The sequence below is a fragment of the Hypanus sabinus genome, chromosome 17 (assembly GCF_030144855.1).
Source record: "Hypanus sabinus isolate sHypSab1 chromosome 17, sHypSab1.hap1, whole genome shotgun sequence".
In the NCBI taxonomy this organism is placed as follows: Eukaryota; Metazoa; Chordata; class Chondrichthyes; order Myliobatiformes; family Dasyatidae; genus Hypanus; species Hypanus sabinus.
Window position 1 is genome coordinate 5,557,850 of NC_082722.1, and position 21,650 is coordinate 5,579,499.

At 38.3% G+C, this 21,650-nt stretch overlaps 1 protein-coding gene across 5 annotated transcripts in view; it reads left to right on the top strand.

Annotated features, from left to right (window-relative positions):
• The window catches only part of cnot1 (CCR4-NOT transcription complex, subunit 1), a 261,162-nt gene that overhangs the window by 81,676 nt on the left and 157,836 nt on the right, over positions 1-21,650 (top strand). The gene's annotated exons all lie outside the window — the stretch shown is intronic.

The following is a 21,650-nucleotide window of genomic DNA, read 5'->3' on the forward strand; positions in this document are numbered from 1 at the left end:
CCTGTGGCAAAGAATTCCACAGATTCAGCACCTTGTAGCTAAAGAAATTCCTCCTCATCTCTATTCTAAAAGGATGCACCTCTATTTCTGAGGCTGTGTTCTCTGATCTTAGTCCCACCGTGGGAAACAATCTTTCCACATCCACGCTTTCAAAGCCTTTCACCATTTGATAGGTGAAAAAATAGACAGTAGGTGCAGGAGTAGGCCCTTTGGCCCTCCTAGCCAGCACCGCCATTCACTGTGATCATGGCTGATCATCCACAATCAGTACCCTGTTCCTGCCTTCTCCCCATATCCCTTGACTCCAAGAGCTCTATCTAACTTTCTTGAAAGCATCCACAGAATTGGCCTCCACTGCCTTCTGAGGCAGAGCATTCCATAGATCCACAACTCTCTGGGTGAAAAAGATTTTCTTGAACTCCGTTCTAAATGGCCTACCCCTTATTCTTAAATTGTAGCCTCTGGTTCTGGACTCCCCCAACATCGGGAACATGTTTCCTGCCTCTAGTGTGTCCAATCCCTTAATAATCTTATATGTGTGAAGAGGGTTTCTTCTTTTTTGTTAACTAGCAGGAATGCTAATTTACTGATAACGAGAATGGTATTCCTTTGTAAACCAAATGGGGATTAATGTTCTTTCTTCTGAGTCTGTAAACTTTTGTTGACGGGCTTTTGGGCAGATCGGCGCGAGGGGGTCGAGAGAGAGGACGCAATGCTCTAAGCTGGGCGAGGATCGGACCCCAAAGGGGGGGTCTGAGGCCGGGAGATTCTCCGAGGGGGGGGGGGGGGATGAAGCTAGATGTGCTTGGTTGACCACTCGGAGGGTCCTGAGCTGTGAGTCGAGGAGTTCGGAGGGGATCGAATGGTGGCCAGAAGACTTCAGTAATTGAGCTCCAACGGTTGTGCACGAAGTGGTTTGGACTTTGATAAGTTTGGCGCCTTTTCTTTAATTTTCTCTTCATATATACTGTATCGTTATTAATCACTTAGTTATAGTAACCTTTATAAATTGTACTCATTTAATCGCATATAGTGTACTGTCTGTTTTTGGGCGAGGCGGGGACATCACACAGCATCCACACCAGCTGATTACCCAGTTTGGCGGGGCCGAAGGCTGCTCCCCCTAGACGAGAACGAGCTGAGCGAGCCTGAGGTGACCCAGGGAGTTACATATGTTTCAATCAGATCCCCTCTCATCCTCCTAAATTCTAGTGTATACAAGCCCAGTCACTCCAATCTCTCAACATATGATAGTCCCGCCATCCTGGGAATCAACCTCGTGAACCTACTCTGCACTCCCTCAGTAGCAAGAATGTCCTTCCTCAAATTTGGAGACCAAAACTGAACACAGTACTCCAGGTGTGGTCACGCCAGGGCCCTGTACAACTGCAGAAGGACCTCTTTGCTCCTATACTCAACTCCCCTTGTTATGAAGGGCAACGTGCCATTAGCTTTCTTCACTGCCTGCTGGACCTGCATGCTTACTTTGAGTGACTGATGAACAAGGACACCTAGATCTCGTTGTACTTACCCTTTTCCTAACTGAACACTATTTAGATAGTAATCTGCCTTCCTGTTCTTGCCACCAAAGTGGATAACCTCACAGTTATCCACATTAAACTGCATCTGCCATGCATCTGCCCACTCACCCAACCCGTCCAAGTCGCCCTGCATTCTCCTAACATCCTCCTCATATTTTACACTGCCACCCAGCTTTGTGTCATCTGCAAATTTTATAATGTTATTTTTAATCCCTTCATCTGAATCATTAATGTATATTGTAAATAGGTGCAGTCCCAGCACCGAGCCTTGCGGTAGTCCACTAGTCACTGCCTGCCATTCTGAAAAGGACCAGTTAATCCCTACTCGTTGTTTCCTGTTTGCCAACCGATTTTCTATCCATGTTAGTATCCTACCCCAATACCACGTGCTAAAGGATAGTGAATTTTGTAATTCTCTATTTAAGAGGAGCTTGGGGTTTAGTTATTTATGGAACGTGGTGACTTTTTTTTTGATATTAAAGAATCAAAGGATTTGGATTTATAATAGGAAAGTCACTCTGAGGCAAAGGATCATCTATGATCTTAGTGTGAGCAGACCCATGGCCTAAATGGCCAATTCTTTTGTCCCCATGCTTTCTAACTGGGTTAATGCACCTTAACCCAGATCTCAAGTTAATAACATTTATAAATATTGTAAACGTCTGACCCAGGTAACTTGCTTCATTGTCATCAAGGATTAGAATTTCAGAGTGCTGATTTAATCAGTCAAACCAATGCTTATTCATGCAGTAAACATGTATGAATTTAAGCATGGTATAATTTGTTATTCAGTTATCCAGTAATGTTTTTTGTGCTAAAAATAGACTTGCCATAAGACCATACATGAAAGCAAAATTTAGGCAATTTAGCCCAGTGAGTCTGCTCCATCATTTCATCATGGCTGCTCCATTTCCTCTCAACCTCAATCCCCTGCCATCCTCCGCCTTAAATACACCCAATGACCTGGCCTCCATGGTGGCCTGTGGCAACGAATTCCATAGGTTCACCACCCTCTGGCTAAAGAATTTCCTCCTCATCTCTATTTTAAGTAGAAGTCCTGCTATTCTGAGGCTGTGCCCTCTGGTCTTAGACGACTCTGCCATAGGACACATCCTTTCCACGTCCACTTACTATATGTCTTTCAACATTCGATAGGTTTTAGTTAGAGTGCACTCATTCTTCTAAATTCTAACAAGCAAAGGCCCAGAGCAGTCAATCACTCTTCGTACAATAAGCCTTTCATTCTTGGAATCATTTTTAACCTCCTCTTAACCTTGAGGGAATTCTGCATGAGGACTTGCCATAAATCTGGTTACTGCAAAATGCAGTAAGTTCTTTTTACAGTATTGCTGAATGTGCAATAGCTTGCCATAGAACTAATAATGAAATAAGATATTTTAATTTATTTTTCACTTTTAAGTGACACCACACCATGGCTCATAAGTGTAAATCTTGCTCCAGGTAGAAAAATAAATTGTATTGTATTGCTGACAATTGCATGTGCTAAATGTTATCAAAGTGTGTAATACCAATCATTTGTTATAAAATGCAGTCTCTGGATCTGACAGAAAATGGCAGTCATGCACATCAGAAGTAAACAGTGTGATAAATAGGCAGTTAATTTGTGAGTGTTAACCAGTAACAGTCTGGGTAACATGTCCTGGAAGTAGGTAAGAAATGAAGGCTCTGACATTCCAGCTATGTGTGTTGTTATTGCAGCACTGATACCTACCTATTAATTTAGGTAGTGATTGATGCATTCTGGTGAGGCATTTGTTGTTTTACTGCTTACTGAGAAATTTCAATAGGCTCTTACAGCACCAGTAATACTTCCATTGAAGTATGGGACTGGAACATCTGATCCATTGTTTTTTTTGCATTCACAGTCATTGCTACTTCGGTCTACTGAGCTCAGGCTACGTGTATTGATGACCTCATACCTTCTAAAACCTTGTTGGGCAATGCCTAGTACTGGAATCTCCTTTTATTTTAAATTACCACTTTCCTGATGAGTTCTGCTATAAATCTTATGAATGCAGAAAAAACTTTTGGATGCTGCTTTAGAAATACTGCTGCAATAACTCTACAGTGATGCATGCAACTGTTGAGCATACACAATGCTCCAAATATAATTGTCTCGAACCTTTAAGTCATAGTAAATTTATCAGAGATTTGGCTAACCATTTCTCCTAATCCATGCTGTAGAAACCCTTCCTATCCCTGCAATTCATTGTGATCTGCTTTTGATCACTCCTGTCCACCCTACAGTAAACAAAATATTTAAAACCATGTATGCAGGTACTGTGGTAAGGTCCATAAGGCATAGGAACAGAACCAGGCCATTCAGCCCATCAAGTCTGCACCATTCCATCATGGTTGATCCTGGTTTCCACTCAACCCCATACACCTGCCTTCTTGCCATATCCATTGATGCCCTGACCTCCACCACAGTCTTTGGCAAAACATTCCACAGATTCGCTACTCTCTTGCTAAATTAATGCCTCCTTACCTGTGTTCTAAAAGGTCGCCCCTCAATTTTGAGTCTGTGCCCTCTAATTCTGGATACCCCACCATAGGAAACATCCTCTCCACACCCACCCTATGTAGTCCATGCAGTGCTCACTCTGTATTTTTCATAGTTCCTGCACTTGCTATTTAGATCTTCTGACTGGATATGTTTAATCATTATATCCAATTTTATCTTTAAATCTACAAAAAATAAGGTAAACTACTTTGATGGTATAAGACTTTTCCTATCTGATTTTCCCTGTTTTTTTGTATCTCGTGAGGTAATAAAATCACCCTTAATCTCTCTTAGCCAAAGTGAAGCTCTGTTTGAAGCACGCAGCCATTAATTGGGTATGAGTGAAAACCTTTTTGCATTTCCCATCTTCACCCTATATAAATCCTGATGGCCTTTGGCAAAATATGTTTCAGTAATTTACAATTTTGCGTCAGCATGAAGCAATCCTTTTTTTTGCCTTGAAGTATTATGCTGTGAAAGTCAGAAGAAAGTATGAAATGCATTATTTTCTTGTCCAAGGTATGACAATTTGTTAGGCTTATTGTTTAAGTTAATATAGAACATAGAATAGTACAGTACAGCACAGTACAGGCCTTTCGGCCCATAATGTTGTGCCGACCGTTAAACCCTCCCTTCCATATATTCCCCCCACCTTAAATTTCTCCATATACCTGTCTCGTTGTCGCTTAAATTTCACTAGTGTACCTGCCTCCACCACTGACTCAGGCTGTGCATTCCACGCACCAACTACTCTCTGAGTAAAAAAAACCTTTCTCCCAACAGCCCCCTTGAATTTCCAAATATGTTAACTATTGTAACATACTTGTCTATGCCCAACTCTCCCAATCCTACCAAACCAAAGATCCCATAGAGATCCAAATAGAGGCCTACTTTACACAGTGGGACTGCTTTGCCATGCACCTTTGATTCATCTACCACAAAAGGAGGGAATTCCTGGTTGCCATCCATTTTAATTCCATTTCCCATTCCAAATTTGACATGTTGGTCCATGGTCTCCTATACTGCCATGATGAGGCCACGTTCGGGTTGGAAGAGGAACACTTCATATTTCATTTGGATGGCCTCCAATGTGATGGCATGAATATCAATTTCTCTAACTTTTGTTAATTTCTCCTCCCTCCCTCCTTTTTCAATCCTCAATCTGGTTTCCCCTCTCACCTCTTCTCCACTGCCCATCAGCTACCCCTGGTCCCCCTCCTCCTTCCCTTTCTGCCATGGTCCACTTTCCCTTCTTATCAGTCCTCTTATCGCCTTGCAGCTTCTCACTTTGTCCTTCCTCCCCCACCCACAACCTTACCCTGACCTGATTTCACCTTTCATCTACTATCTTGTACTCCTTCCACTTTCCCCACCTTATTCTAGCTTCCTTCCCCTTCGTTTCCAGTCCTGATGAAGGGTCTCATCCTGAATTATTGACTGTTTATCCCTCTCCGTTGATGTTGCCTGACCTGCTAAGTTCTTCCAGTGCTTTGTGTATATTGCTTAAGGTTTTCAGTATCTTCGGAATCTCATGTTTATAGAGATCCTGTTCCTTCCTAGGCACTTTTGGATATTCTGAAACATTGTGCTAGAACTGAAGTTTTTGCTGCTGCAGAAGCCTAATAATGTCTAGGCTGGGAGATTCCAATGGATGATTAGAAGGTTGCTAATCATCTTGACAAGCATTGATTTTGCCTGGGTAGATACCCTTTCACCTGGAAAGAGCATAAAAGTGTACTGTTTATGGTCACTCAGTGTTAGGACATTTTTTCCTAGGGAGTAGGTGTAAAGATCAAGTATAGGGCAAGAGAAAAAGGTAGTTTTGCTAGCCATGTTTTCGACCATCAGTTCACTGATACTTTATTTCAGAGTTCACTTTGACACCTCTTATTTCTAGGAAATTTAAGGAAAATACGCAGCATTTACAGTTATTACCAGATGTTTAAAGGTTTTAATACAGGACAATAACAAGTTGGTTCAAATTTGAAGGCAGATAAAATTCTTGAAGTTTTATCATTTGTGTCTAGAATGAGGAATATGTTGATATGATGCATGTCAAAAATCTTAGGTTTAATGCTCTCTCATGATTTATTATGACTTTCAGCTGTTCTATTAAATATTGTGCTTCGTGTTGTTTTTAAAACTGGTTTTAGCAGCTAGGTCTTGTTATTATGGAATACAAGTGTTGCTAGCAAGGTCAACATTTATCCCAAATAATAGAATTAAAGCACAGGAGCCAATTATTTAGCACATGAATTCATGACTGGTTTGTGTGTGATTGTATAAGACTTCTTCGAACTATAGAGGGGTGTTCTTGGGTTCCAGTGGTTTCTGTGAGTTCAGAGGTAATTGTAGTGCTGGACTTCCTCCGATTTAGAAGGGGCATCAGTTTGATGTATCTCTCGTCTGCTTCACTCAGTTTCTGTGGCTGAGTTTCTGGTCCTCAACCTTGCCTGTTTTTTTTTGTGCTTCTTCAAAACAGCTTGGGCAGCACATCTTGAAACTCCTGTCTGCTGTGAAATTTTTGCTTGGGAGAGACCTTGCTGATCCAGGATGACCATCTTGTGTCTTGTTGCTATGCTAACTCTTACCATCGTGCAAGAATTGGTGATTCGAAGATTAAATTGTCACGTCTGTCATACTCTCATTTTGTAGTTTGATTGTTCTTCATCCATTTTGATTCATGCTGCACCCATTTCTGTTTCAGTTAATCACTTTAGTTCATTCATCACATGATGTCATTGGTCATTAGCACCTGTTTATTATATTTGTTTAATCATGAACTGGGCTAGATACTTACAAAGTAATGAAGTTTTTATTTGAAAAGCCTGTTGCTTATATATTACCTAAATAAAATACAAAAAAATTGCTCTTTTCTACTGACACACAAATGCAGAAGAGGAGAAGTAAACATATAAAACAAAATTTATATTTTAAACAATCTAGGATGCCTAAGACTTGTGCACAATATTGTATATATTCATACAGCTACTCCATCTCTAAAAACCTGAATATTTTCGCCTTCAAAATCTTACCAGCTCATTTTTCATCTGTTGGCAATCTGTTCTTGCAACTTGCCTGCCTGTAATTCCTTGAAGTCTGACCCTGCCTACTTCACAGTTTGGTACACCTTCAAATTTTATACTATCTGCAAATTTGAAAGACTGTACCTCTACCCTCAAGTGCAAGGTACAAAGGAAACCAGTGATGTTAAAGCCCTACCCTGAGAAATACAGCTGTTCACATCCCTCCAGGTGAAAATCATAATTTTGCTACTATCTGTTTCCTGTAATGTAGCTCTTTGAAGCATCCTCAACACCTACTTTGTCCTTTATCAAGTGGAATTTGCAAGTTCCGGGCATTGGTGTTTTCATACCAGATTGTGATACAGCCAGTTGATATACTGTCTACTACACATCATCAGCACCTTTGATTCAGCCTGTGATAGTGGTGTAGTCAGCAAACATAAATATGGCATTGGAGCTGTTCTCTTCCATAGGTATAATGAGGGTAGGGCAGGGGCTAAGCATGTAGTGTTGTGGTGTACCTGTGCTGTCGAGGAGATGTTGTTGCCAATCCAAACTGACTCGGGTCTGCAAGAGAGAAAATAGAGGATCCAATTGCACAAGGAGGTATTGAGACCAAAGTCCAAGAGCTTATTGATTAGTTTTGAGAGGATTATAGTATTGAATGCCATGTAATTCATAGAGAGCATCCTGATGTATGCATCTTTGTTGTCCAGGGTTAAGTGAAGAGCCAATGAGATGGCATCTGCTGTGGACCTGTTGCTCTGGTAGGAAAATTGGAGCAGATCTAAATCACTTCTCAGGCAGGAGCTGATATGTTTCATCACCTACCTCTCAAAACACTTCATCACTGTGGATGTAAGTGCAACTGGACGATAGTGACCACATTCTTCTTGGGCACCGGTATAATTGAAGCCTGCTTGAAGCAGGTGGGTACCTCAGACTGCCGAAGCGAGAGGTTAAAATCTCAGTGAACAGTCCAGCTAGTTGATCAACACAGGTCTTTAGTACTTGGCCAGGTACTCCAATGTAGTCATACCTAAAAACTTCCCTTGTTCTGGTTGCAGCTTTTTTGCAGTTATTTTCTCCCTGTCAGTGCCTTTGTTGCTCCTTCTGCCACCATTAAATTCATTTAAACCTCTCTCCACCCCTTCCTTCACAGCTCCAGTGAAACTCCTTCGAATGTTGGCCCCCTACTGTTTCCTAGGAATCGAAAGCCTTCCTTTGCATAACAGACATGTAATTTTATGTATTTCATTTTTATATTGACTGTTACAATCCACAGGGGAACAATCCAGATATTGCTATATTTGAGATCCTGTTTATTGCTCTTTTCATTCCCCAAAGCCTGACTGCAGGGTATCATCCCCCTTTCTACCTATGTCTAATCAGTGGTGGAGGTAAAATACTATCCTTGAGCCCTAACTCTGCAACCACAGGCCCACCTCCATTATCAAGAGAATCTCCAATAACTATTGCTTTCTTGACTTTTCATTCCTCTCTTTCTATATTTGGTGCAGTAATTTTACTAATGGGTGTACACTTCAGGGGAAGTCTCCTTACCCTCATCTGCATTCAGAACTTCATACTTGTTTAAAAGTGTTAGGGTTGGGTAGGATGGGTGGCTGGGTTGGTCATCTGAACTGTCTTCTGTTCCTTTCATTTGTACCTTTCTGCCTATACTCTATTGAACTGTGGAATCACCACCTGTGACAGCTGTCCTGGAAAATGCAGTCTCACAAGTAGACAATGGCAGTATCATTGGGTATATTTAAAACAGAGTTTGACAGGTACTTAATTAGTCAGGGTGTCAAACGTTATGGGGTGAAGACAGGAGAGTGGGGTTGAAAGGGAAAATAAATCAGCAATGATTGAATGGCGGAGCTGGCCTGATGAGCCAAATAGCCTAATTCTGTTCCTGTGTCTTGTAGTCTTTATGGTTATCGGCAGCTGTTCAAGTTCAGGCCTTGTGCTGAAGCTTGAGCTCTGTACAAGTCTTGCGCTTGTTAACCAGGTGTTCCCACATGGCACAGGATAGATATTCCAAGGGACTGAGGCACAGTGACAGTGTTACTGTTAGATTGCTTATTCTTTTAATTCTTGGGATCTTTGAATCAAAATCCTTGATTGAAATAGAGAGATAAAACCACCAATGCTTACACTTAGCTGTGAAGCTTCATTTGCTGCAAGGCTTCATTTGTTGCATTCCTTATAAATTTGCAGAGGGACCGCTCCCCCTCCCACCTCTTTTTAAATATGCTGGAAATTATTTTAAACTCCATACATCACTATCTGCCTTTAAGATGGTCCCATTCAGAAATGTCAATCCATGGCCTCCTCCACTGTTCCGATGAGGTCACATGCAGGGTGGAGGAATAACACCATGTATTCCATCGGGGTAACCTTCAACCTGATGGCATAAACAACGATTTCTTGAATTTGTGGTAATTCCCTTCTCCTCTTCTCCCCCCCCTTCCACCATTCCCATTTTGCCCTCTCACATTATCTCCTTGCCTGCCCATAGTCTCCCTCTGGTGCTTCTTTCCCTTTTTCTTTCTTCCATGGCCTTCTGTTCTCTCTAATCAGACTCCCCTTCTGCACCCTGTATCTCTTCTACCAGTCTACTTCCCAACTCTACCTTATCCCTTCCCACCTGTCTCGGATTCACCTGTCACCTTGTGTTTCTCTCTCCCCTCCCCCACCTTTTAAATCTACTGCTCATCTTTTTTCTCTCTCCAGTCCTGCTGAAGGGATTCAGCCTGAAATGTTGATTGTACTTTTTTCCATAGATGCTGCCTGACCTGCTGTTCCTCTAACATTTTGTGTGTTATCATCCTTTTATTCTTGGCTTGCTCTTACCAATCAGCCAGTGCTAGTAGCTTTCCTGTAATACCATGAGCTCTTAACTTGGTAAGCAGCCTCGTGTGGCATCTTGTCAAAGTCTTCTGAAAATACAAATATACAACATCCACTGCATTCCTTACTTGTAATTCCTATCTCCAATAGGTTCGTCAGACAAGATTTTCCTTAAGGAAACTGTGCTGATTTTGTCCTATCTTGTCCTGAGTCACCAAGTACTCCATAACCTCATCCTTAACAATTGACTCCCAAAATCTTCCCCAGCCACTGAGGAAGGCGAAGCAGTCTATCATTTCCTTTCTGCTGTCTTCCTCAGTCCTTAAAAAGTATAGAAACATTTGCAGTTTTCTGGTCCTCCGGAACCATGACGGAGTCCACTGGTTCTTTGAAGATATTACTAATGCCTCTGCAATCTCTACTGCTACCTCTTTCAAAACCCTAGTGTGCAGTTCATCTGATCCAGGTGACTTATGTATCTTTAGGTGTTTCAGCTATTTGAGCATTTTCTCCCTTGTAACAGTAACTACTGTTACGAACCCCATAACTGGGTCACTTACCAGCAAAGATAGAGAGGTCTGTTGAAGTCTGATGGTACTATTTTTAACAGTATTTATTGGTAAAAATACACAAAAATAATATCAATGCAAACATACAGATAATATACGTTGTCAATACTAAATCTAAAAGTATGTGGGTATAATAATAATCAATAAGAAATTAGCTTTATCGTTGTCTAGGGGATAATGTATTGTCCGATGGAAATATAGAAGTCACTCATTGTTCAGGCTGCAGCCTTTGGTTGGAGAGAGACGGATTTTAGAAACTTGGCGGCTTTCCTTTATCCGATCTTGATCCGTATTCGTCCTTTAGCGAAGCCGTTCCGTGGAAGGCTTGTCATCCGGGCAAGGATGGACACACAGGCAAACCTCCACCAGTCTCATATGTTTCTCCTGGTGTGTCTAAAGGGGTTGTACCCCCAGACCCTCTTTTATCCTTACTCATGGGGTCTCAGATGTCAATCAGGTTGGGATGATGCAATCCCTCAACCAGCCCACTCTGGTTCAATGAATAGTACAGTACTCAATACACAATTCCTTCTCCAAGAGACAATAGCCGTTATCAAGGGTTCTGCCTTGCTGAGGCCAGGACACATTCCAAGCCTGTGTATTCTGGACGTCTCTCTCTCATTTCCTGGGTTCCAGACCCGAATTAATAGCGATCTTGCGATTCTTGAAAAAGGAGGGGGCTACTTTGTACCCTTCGGCCCCTCAGAGTTGTGGCACAGTCGTAACACTACACTCAATTCTCTTCCCACAATTCTCTTCCCTCACACCCTTCAACACCTGGCACCCTGCTAGTGTCTTCCACCTTGTAAACTGTTGCAAAATACTCATTTAGTTCACCTGCCATCTCCTTGTTCCCTGTTATTATTTCTCTGGCCTCATTTTCTAGCGGTCCTATATCTACTCCCATCTCTTTTATCTTTCATATCCTTAAAAAGCCTTTTCTATCCGCCTTGATACTGTTTGCTAGCTTCCTTTCATATTTCATCTTTTCCCTCCTAATTCTTTTAGTTGATTTCTATAGGTTTTTAAAAGCTTCTCCTCTATCTTCCCATTAATGTTTGCTTTGTTATATGACCTCTCTTTTTTCTTTACATTAGTTTTGAATTCCCTTGTCAGACCTGGTTGGTACTATATTGTCATTTGCGCTTTTCTTTGTTTTTTGGAATACATCTTTCCTGCACCTTCCTCATTCTCCCCAGAAACACACGCCATTACTGCTCTACTGTCATCCCTACTAACATTTCCTTCCAGTTTACTTTGGCTAACTCCTTTCATACCACTGTAATTTCCTTTACTCAACTGAAATACTACTATGTCAGACTTTATTTTCTCCCTATCAGATTTCAAGTTGAACTTAATCATAATTGTGATCCCTGCCTCCTAAGGACTCCTTTTCCTTATGTTACGTACCCCGTAATGGGTTAAAAAGGACCTTCAGAAATGGACACACCTGGAGTCTGAGTCTTCCATTATAAACTCTATTAGTAACTACGTGATAAAGTAATATAAAACAAGGTAAGGTAAACAGGTTAGCAGAGTATATGCATATATAAATGAGTAAATGAAGTTCCCAAGCTTCTCCCAGCTCAGGTGATTAGATGATACATTCTTACGGTGGTATGGTAAGAAGTCGGTTCAGTTCTGGAATTTGAATTGAGTAGAGTTGGAGAGAGAGAGAGAGAGAGATGTTTTGTCTTCCCGGTGCCGATGCCTCCATGTCGTCCTCCTGCTCCTGAAACTTATTAAAGTCACTGACTGTGACCACAAAAAGGAGTCCATCTTCTGTAGTGGAGTTATCAACCCAGGCAAGGGTTGGACACCCTGATAGCTCTCCACCGGTCACTCCTTTGTCCACAGTGTGAGCCAAAACCCCACCTCTGCCTTGGGCACACTAAGCTCTACCAGTGTCAGTCTTCCTCGTCTCTCTGGCATGTCTGATTACAAAGCCAACTGACCTTGTATATATCCCACAAGTGTGGAACACCAGCTGTCCATCATATAGTACCGCCTTTCAGTTTCCAAGGCAACTCACAGACTTTTTCTTGCTCTCTCTCCCTTAAATAGCACACACGTTGTCTGCTCCCCCTCTCTCTCTTTAAAGGAACAGTCCACTTTGGATAATCCTTCAGATCTAGCCACACTTAAAGCTTCTTAATCGTATCCGGTTCATTACATAACACCTGGTCCAGTATAGCTGATTTCCTAGTAGGCACAATGACAAACTGCTCTAAAAAGCTATCGTGTAGGCATTTAACAAATTCACTCTCTTGAGATCCATTACCAATCTGATTTTCACAATCTATCCGCATGTTGAAATCTCCCCTGACTATCTTAACATTGCCCCTTTGACACGCCTTTTTCTATTTCCATTGTAATCTCTTGTCCACATCCCAGCTATTGTTTGGAGGCCTTTATATAACTGTCATCAGGGTCCTTTCACCCTTGCAGTTTCTTAAACTCAATCTGCAAGAAATCAACATCTTCCTATCCTTTGTCACATCTTTCTAATGATCTGAAGTCATTCTTTACCAGCAGAGCCACGCCACTCTCTCTCCTACCTTCCTATCACTCCAATATAATACGCAACAGCTCCCAACCACAACCATCCTTCTGCCACGATTCAGTGATGGCTACAACATCATATACAACATTCTGTAAAGTGCAACAAGATCACCTACCTTATTTCTTATTCTCCGGGCATTGACATAAAACACTGAGTACCTTTTTAATTCTGCATCCCTAATGCACTGATACTCACCCTGCTGGCTACAATTTTGTCCTATTATTTGCCTAACAGTCTAATTACATGTTCTCCTTGATTATTTTTACCATTTGCCCTATCCTGAGTCCCTTTACTCTGTTTGACATCCCCTCGCCCCCCCCCCCAAGTTTAGGTACAATCTGTCCCTTTTGTAAGGCCACATATCCCCCAGAGATTCTAATGATCAAAAAACCTGAAGCCCTGTCCCATGTACCAGCTTCTCAGCCACATAACTATCCACCTAATCATTCAGTTTCTACCCCCACTGGCACGTGGCAGAAGTAGCAATCTAGAAATTACTGTACTGGAGGTCTTGTTTCTCAGCTTTTTGTCTAGTTTTCTAAATTTTCTCTCCAGAATCCCTTTGCTTTTCCTTCCTATGTCATTGGTACTGTTACAGATTCAGGCAACAGTAAATATGTGATTTAGGCAAGGGTTTTTATAACAAATAACATGTTTATTAAACACTGAAAACAAACCCCCCCAAAAGTAAACAAATGACTAACGTAACCGGAAATCAGCTGCTGTGCGGCAGCTTGAACAGTTCTTAAAGCAATGAAGCTTAAACAGTTCTTAAAGCGATGTTGCAAAAACAGTTCTTTAAAGTAGTATTGCCAAAAGTTCAAAATGCTCACAGTCCATTTAAGGGAGAGACTTGTTAAGACGATTTAAATTCTCTTTCACGTCGTGTTGCTTCGGTTCCCAAATCGAACTTTTCCCATGAAGAATTTACGAAATGGCTTAAAGGCACTGACCTTTCCTTTACAGAACTATTCTCAATCCTTTCTGCTATTTCGCAGGGATTAACATGAGAACAGTCAACGAATTCCTTCCGAATAAGGATCAAACAAGGTCGAACCTGTTTCACCGTCGAAATCGATTCTCCTCGATCTTCTATCTCTCGAACTCTGATCTTCACTCTCCACTGATTCTCAACTAGCAGTATTGTAAAGAAACTGCTGGCAATGACCTTTTTAAACTTTAGGCATTAGATAAAACTTCATCTTTCAACTAAACTGTGTCATAACATTAAATTACGCAGTGGTATGAAGTCAACATGGCAAATCCAGCCACGAACTGCCCCTCCTCACAGGGAGGGGTCCTCCTTTTATACCCTGTTTTTAAAAAAAACCTGTCACATGACCTCTACTGACGGGAAAATGACATCACTCCACCATCACAAGACCATTACCTCAAGTCCAGTATAACTTCAACCCCAGTCACGTGACAAGGGTACCACTGTCACGTGTCACGAGTACGTAACAGTACCAAAACCAAACATGTACCAGGACATCTGGCTGCCGCCACCTCCAATCAAAAATGCTTGGACTCGATCCAAGATGTCCTAGTGCCTAACTCCTGGGAGGCAACATAGCATCTGGGTGCCCCTTTCATGTCCACAGAATCTGCTGTTTTGTTTTAATTTAAGATTTTGTCGTTTTAAAATGCAAAACTTTGTCTTACAAAATGTGCTGCTTTATGACTTATGCAGTTTACTAAGATTTGGATACCACAATAAGATAATGCTGTTTAAAAGGAATTTAGGCAACTCATGAACAAATAGGAATTGAGGGATGTAGGCAGGTGTGCAGTTGAAATTGGCATCATGGTCGGTAGTCATTGTGGGCTGAAGGGATGTTCCTGTGGTGGACTATTCTTTGTTTTATAACATATCAGAGGCATTGTTCATTTAATGATCGTTAAGTCTTGAGTTGTTGATCTACTGAAGGTCAGTCACAGCCTTTTGGAAGTTGGTTTAAACTTTATAGACCACAAGGTTTTGTTTAAATTTTGACTTGCCTGCATATCTAAACATCTGAAGCCAGTAGGCAGTTATGGTATGTCCAGCTTCTGCAAGTTAGTTTGTTTCTCTGCTTATTGGAGCTATAGAAAATCAGATTAAAAAAAAACTTGCATTTATATAGTGACTTTGGAATTTGGGCTGTCCAGTGTGTTTTAGAGTTATTTCCCTTGTAGAAATTAAGGAAGTATGTAGATTTACCTATTGCAATACAAAATAGCAGTTCTAAAGTTTTATTTCAGAATATTTTATTTGCTTTTTATTTATTAATTAAATTTTTAGCAAATAACAAAGAATAAATGTAATGATAAAATAGTAAGAGAAAAAATAATATTAACCCTCCCCCCCCTCCCCTTAACCCTCCCCCCCTTAACCCTTGTCTAAAGAAAAAAAAGAAAGAAAGAAGAGAAAGATTGCCTGGATATCAAAGGATCCCCACATGCTCCATGGAGTTCAAAATAATTTTTATTTTTATTTTTACTTTCCCCAATTACTTTATAATTTTATCTTCAAAGGACCTATGTATTTAATCCTATCTTTTGTAGGTATGGGAGCCAAATTTTCAAAAATATATCATATTAATTTCTTAGATTGTATGTAATTTTTTCAAGTGGAATACAACTATATATTTCATTATTCCAATGATCCATAGTTAAATATAAATCAGATTTCCAAGTAACTGTGATAACTTTTTTGGCTACTGCCAATGAAATTTTTATAAATTTTTTCTGATACTTATTCAATTTAAGTTTTGGTATTCTTCCTTCAATGTCTCCTAATAAAAATAATATTGGACTATGTGGGAGTTGTACTCCAGTAATTTGTTCCAATACAAGTCTTAGATTTATCCAAAATGATTGAATTTTAAAACAAGACCAAGTAGAATGTAAAAAAGTACCAATTTCTTGATTACATCGAAAACATTGGTCGGACATATTTGAATTTAATCTATTTATTATCTGTGGTGTTATATATAATTGATGTAAAAAATTATATTGTACTAATCTAAGTCGAACATTTATTGTATTTATCATACTATCCGAACATAATCTTGACCAGCTTTTTCCATTAATTTTAATATTCAAATCAGATTCCCATTTTTGTCTTGATTTATGAATTCCTGATTTTATTATCTTTTTGAATTAATATTTCTATTTCATTAGGTTTTGGCATCAACATTGATTGACCCAGCTTTTCTCGTAAATAAGCCTTTAATTGAAAATAACAGAAAAGAGTGTTGTTTGATATTTTATATTTATTTTTTAATTGATCAAACAACATCAATATACCTCTTTCAAAACAATCAGCTATATATTTAATCCCCTTTTGGAACCAATTATGTAAAAGTTTATTATCCATTGAAAAAGGAATAAGCCTATTTTGAATTAAAGTTCTTTTTGCTAATAAAGATTTCTTTATCTCATCGTCTACATTTACCTTATTCCATAAATCAATCAAGTGTCTTAGTATAGGAGATTCTTTTTTTTTCCCGTATCCATTTGGATTCCCATTTATATATAAAATCTTCTGTTTGTATGTTTTCTCCTATCTTACCTAATTCTATTCTAATCCATGCCGGCTTTCCTTCATCAAAAAAAAAGACGCAATAAATCTAAGTTGATTTGCTTTATAATAATTCTTAAATTTGGAAGTTGTCACCCTCCTAAATCAAATTTACATGTCAATTTTTCCAATGATATTCTTGACATCTTTCCTTTCCAAAGAAATTTCCTTACATATTTATTCAGTTCTTGAAAAACTTCTGAGGCAATTGTTTTGGTAAAGTTTGGAATAAATATTGCAATCTAGGAAATATATTCATTTTTACAGCATTAACTCTACCTATTAATGTTATTGGTAACATCATCCATTTATCAAGATCCTCTTTTTTTTAATAATGGCAAATAATGTTGTTTATATAAATTTTTTACATCATTATCAACTCTAATACCTAAATATTTTATCCCATTTATTGACCATCGAAATTGAGTGACTAATCAACATTGATTATAATTTCCTTTGGTAAGGGGTAAAATTTCACTTTTATCCCAATTTACTTTATACCCTGATACTTTCCCATATTCTTTCAATCTAAAGGATAGTCTTTGCAAAGATTGCAATGGGTTTGTTAAATAAATCAAAACATCATCAGCAAATAAATTAATCTTATATTCTTCTTGATTAACTCTAAAACCCCCAATATCTGAATCTGTTCTAATTAATTCTAATGGTTCTGTTGCCAATACAAATAAAGCAGGTGATAATGGGCAGCTTTATCTAGTTGACCTCGTTAAGCAAAATGGTGTTGAAATCTGACCATTTGTAACTACTTTAGCTTGAGGATTAGTATTTAAGGTTTTAATCTATTGTATAAAAAATTTTCCTAACTCATATTTTTCCAATACCTTAAATAAAAAATCCCATTCCAATCTATCAAATGCTTTTTCTGCATCTAAAGCAACTGCCACACTCATTTCCTCTCTTTTTTGAGCCAAATGAATTATACTAAGTAACCGGGTTATATTATCCATTGATTGTCTATTTTTAATAAAACCTGTTTGATCCATATGTATTAATTTTGGTAAATATTTAGATATTCTATTAGATAAAATTTTTGCTATTATTTTATAATCTGTATTCAACAAAGAAATAGGCCTATATGATGGTTTTAAAGGATCTCTATCTTTTTTTGTCAATACAGTTATGATCGCTGTTAAAAAAGATTGTAGGAGTTTATGCATTCTTTCCACTTGATATATTAATTCCATAAAAGGGGGAATTAATAAATCTTTAAATTTTTTTATAAAATTCGGGAGGAAAACCATCTTCTCCTGGGGATTTATTGCTCTGAAGTGATCCTAAAGCTTCTTCAACCTCTTTTAATGTAAAGGGCATATTTAATCCTTTCTGTTCTTCCAAATTTAATTTTGGAAGGGTTATTTGTGATAAAAATATCTATTTCAGCAATCTTATTTTGTGATTCTGATTGGTAGTTCAGTATAAAATTTTTTGAAAGTTTCATTAATTTCTAAAGGTTTATAAGTAACCTTATTTGCACTTATTCTAATTGCATTTATTGTTTTAGAAGCCTGTTCTGTTTTCAGCTGCCAAGCAAGAATCTTATGTGATCTTTCACCTAATTCATAATATTTCTGTTTAGTTCTCATAATTACTTTTTCTGTACGATATGTCTAGAGTGTATTATATTGTAATTTTTTATTAACAAGTTATCTTCGTTTTTCTTCCGTCATATCTTTGAGATTCTTTTTCTAACTATGATATCTTTTTCCAATTGATCTATTTCTGCCATGTATTCCTTCTTAATTTTAGATGTATAACATAATCTGACCCCTTAAATATGCTTTCATTGCTTCCCATAACACACTTTTATCCTCAACTGAATGTAAATTTATATCCAAAAAAATTGAATCTGTTTTTTCATAAAATCACAAAAATCTTGATGTTTTAATAAAATTGAATTAAATCTCCATCTATAGATCCATTCCTCCTTATCCATCATTATCATTGTCATTATCAAGGGGGGAATGATCTGGCAGTATTCTTGCTTTATATTCCACACTCTTCACTCTATCCTGAATATTTTTGATTAAAAAAAATCAATCCTTGAGTAAGTTTTATGTCTATTTGAATAAAATGAATAGTCTCTTTCTCTTGGATTAATTTTTCTCCATATATCAATCAGACTTAAATCTTTCATTAATGATAAAGTTAGTTTTATTACTTTTGATTTTGTAGCAACTTTAGTTGACCTATCCAGAACTGGATCTAAACAAAAATTAAAGTCTCCACCTACTAATATTTTATTATGTGTATCAGCCAAGTTCATAAAAACTTGTATGAACTTTGCATCATTTTCATTTGGTGCATAAATGTTCATAAGAGTCCATAATTCTGAAAAAATTTGACAATGTATAATCACATATCTCCCCACAGAATCAATTACTACATTTTGTATTTTAATTGGTAAAGTTTTATTAACCAAAATTGGAACTCCTCTCGATTTTGAATTAAATGAAGCTGCAATGACATTTCCCACCCAATCTCTCTTTAATTTCTTATGTTCTGTTTCTGTTAAATGTGTTTCTTGTAGAAAAGCTATATCTCCTTTCATTTTCTTAATATATGTTAAAACTCTTTTTCTTTTCACAGGTCCATTAAGTCCATTAACATTAAAACTTAAAAAATTAAGTAAATTAATCATTCATAATACCTTGGGAACTCTTTAAAATTCTCCATGTTGCTATGTGTCTCTCCCCAACCATCCAGGTAAAAAAGAAGAAAAATAGAAGAAAGGTAACTAATATATAAGAAACAAAAACAAAATAACCCCCCACTAATGTTGCGAATAAAAATAAACACAACATTACCCCCCCCCCCCCCCCCCCATTTTATGGGTCATGGCAATCGCCATGATTGTACACATGAAACTTGCAGCCATCGATCAGGAGCTCCTCCAGCTCCCCCGCAAAAAAAAAGAAAAAAACTATATTAGTGAAGAAAAAAGAAAGGAAAATAATTAATGTCTCTCCTCCCAGTTAATACTCCTCAATTATTTTTTTTCTTTTTACTCCTTATAAATGTCCTTCAAGTCCAACCTTATTTCAGTCTTCATCATTTCTTCATTTCTATAATTCTTTACACCTCCTCGTGGATATCAGGTAGTTCTTGTACAAATTTCTCCGCTTTCCGGTAATCAACGAAAAATCTTCTTTCTTCGTTATCCAGGAAAATTATCAATTTTGCTGGATAGCTCAATAAAAATTTATAGCCCTTTTCCCATAAAGATTTTTTCACTGGATTAAATTCCTTCCGCCTCTTCAGAAGATCGTAATTTATATCTGGATAAAAAAAAACCTCTTTTCCCTTCTATCATCAACGGCCCATTTCTCTTTTTAGTACCTTGAGTAGCTGCCTTCAAGATCATGTCTTTATCTTGGTACCTTAAGCATTTTATCAAAATTGATCTTTGATTTTGATCTTGTTGAGGTTTTGGTCTTAAAGCTCTCTGTGCTCTTTCAATTTCAATTACTTGACTTCCTCCTTTCATTTCCAAAATTTTCGGAATCCATTCTTGGAAGAATTTTATTGGATTTTCTCCCTCTGTACCTTCTATAAGACCAACAATTTTAATATTATTTCGTCTACTAGAATTTTCAAGTGCATCTATTTTTTCCAACATCCATTTTCTTTTTGTTGTCCAGGCGAGATTATTGTCTTCTATCTTATCTATTCTTTCAGTGTTTTCTTTCATTTTTACTTCCATCTCTTTAACTTTATTATCCATCTTCTTTTGTTTTTCCACCACATTATCGAGTCTAATATGCATCCTTATATCTGTTCTTATAGCTTTTAATTCATTCATCATATATATCAGGATATCTCTTATGTCTCCTTTAATCTCCTCCTTTTCCTCCATCTGTGTTTCGCAATGAATCTGATTCCACTTCCGATTCACTTCCAGCCGTAGTTGGGATTTGTAGTTTTGTTAATATCTGTTCATGCATACTTGTTTCTTCGCGTATGCGTTTTTCTTGTCGTTTCTTCTTAGACACCGCCAACATTGCCGCAACTTCCTGTCCCGAACCATCAGAAGTGCCATGCACTTCTCCAGGAGGAGATCCAACTTGAGTACGAGGCATCGCCGAAATGGTTAGGCCTTTTTCCCTGCCGACTTGCACAGTCTTCAAAGTAGTAGCTTTCTTCTGTTTCAGTTTAGGAGCCATATCTAAAAATAATCCTGAGATGCTTATAAATAGTTACTAGTAGGTATTTGTTAACTCTTCTTCACTTAAACCCTATTTCATTACTTTTTACGAGGGAGCTGGATTCCCAGCGTCTCGATCCTATGTCATCACGTGACGCCCCCAATATTTTATTTGCTCATGGCAATCCCTTTGTTTCTCATAGAAATAGTAAGCCTGCAGGTCATTAAGGATTGTCTAGTGCAGGGGTATCAAACTCATTTTAGGTCACGGGCCGGATTGGGCAAAATGCGACTTCATGTGGGTTGGATCAGTTGTGCATGCACGCGTACTCCCACAGCTTCTGTCGCCTTCGTTTTTTCAGCCTGCTGTCATGTGTCTCAGTCTCTGCTATATCTAAAATTGTTTCACTTTATGAATTTTGTTTCTTATGAAGATTGCCTAGCAAGCATTATTTTTATGATTGGTATTAACTTACAGTCATAGGCTACAAGACAGTTGTGATGAGAGAGAGAGAAAAAAAACAATGCTATTTTGGCTAAGGTTGTTTTGGGAGCCACACCCTTTCTATTAATAAACCATTTGAAATTGAACATAGCACCCTAACAAAACAAATTGTAAATGTAGGCTACACATGCTCCTATTTTTTATTAGCCTGCTTCTAGCAATCAAACTCAGACAATGAACACAGTTAGCCTCTCATTTTTATTGAAGTGATCACATTTACAATAATAGTCAGAAAATAAATGAATCACAATATTATGACGCTCAATATTTCATAATGCATTTTGCTTACATGTCTCAGTGCATTGAACAGTGTCACTCATTTTTCACTTGCTGCTTCCAGAC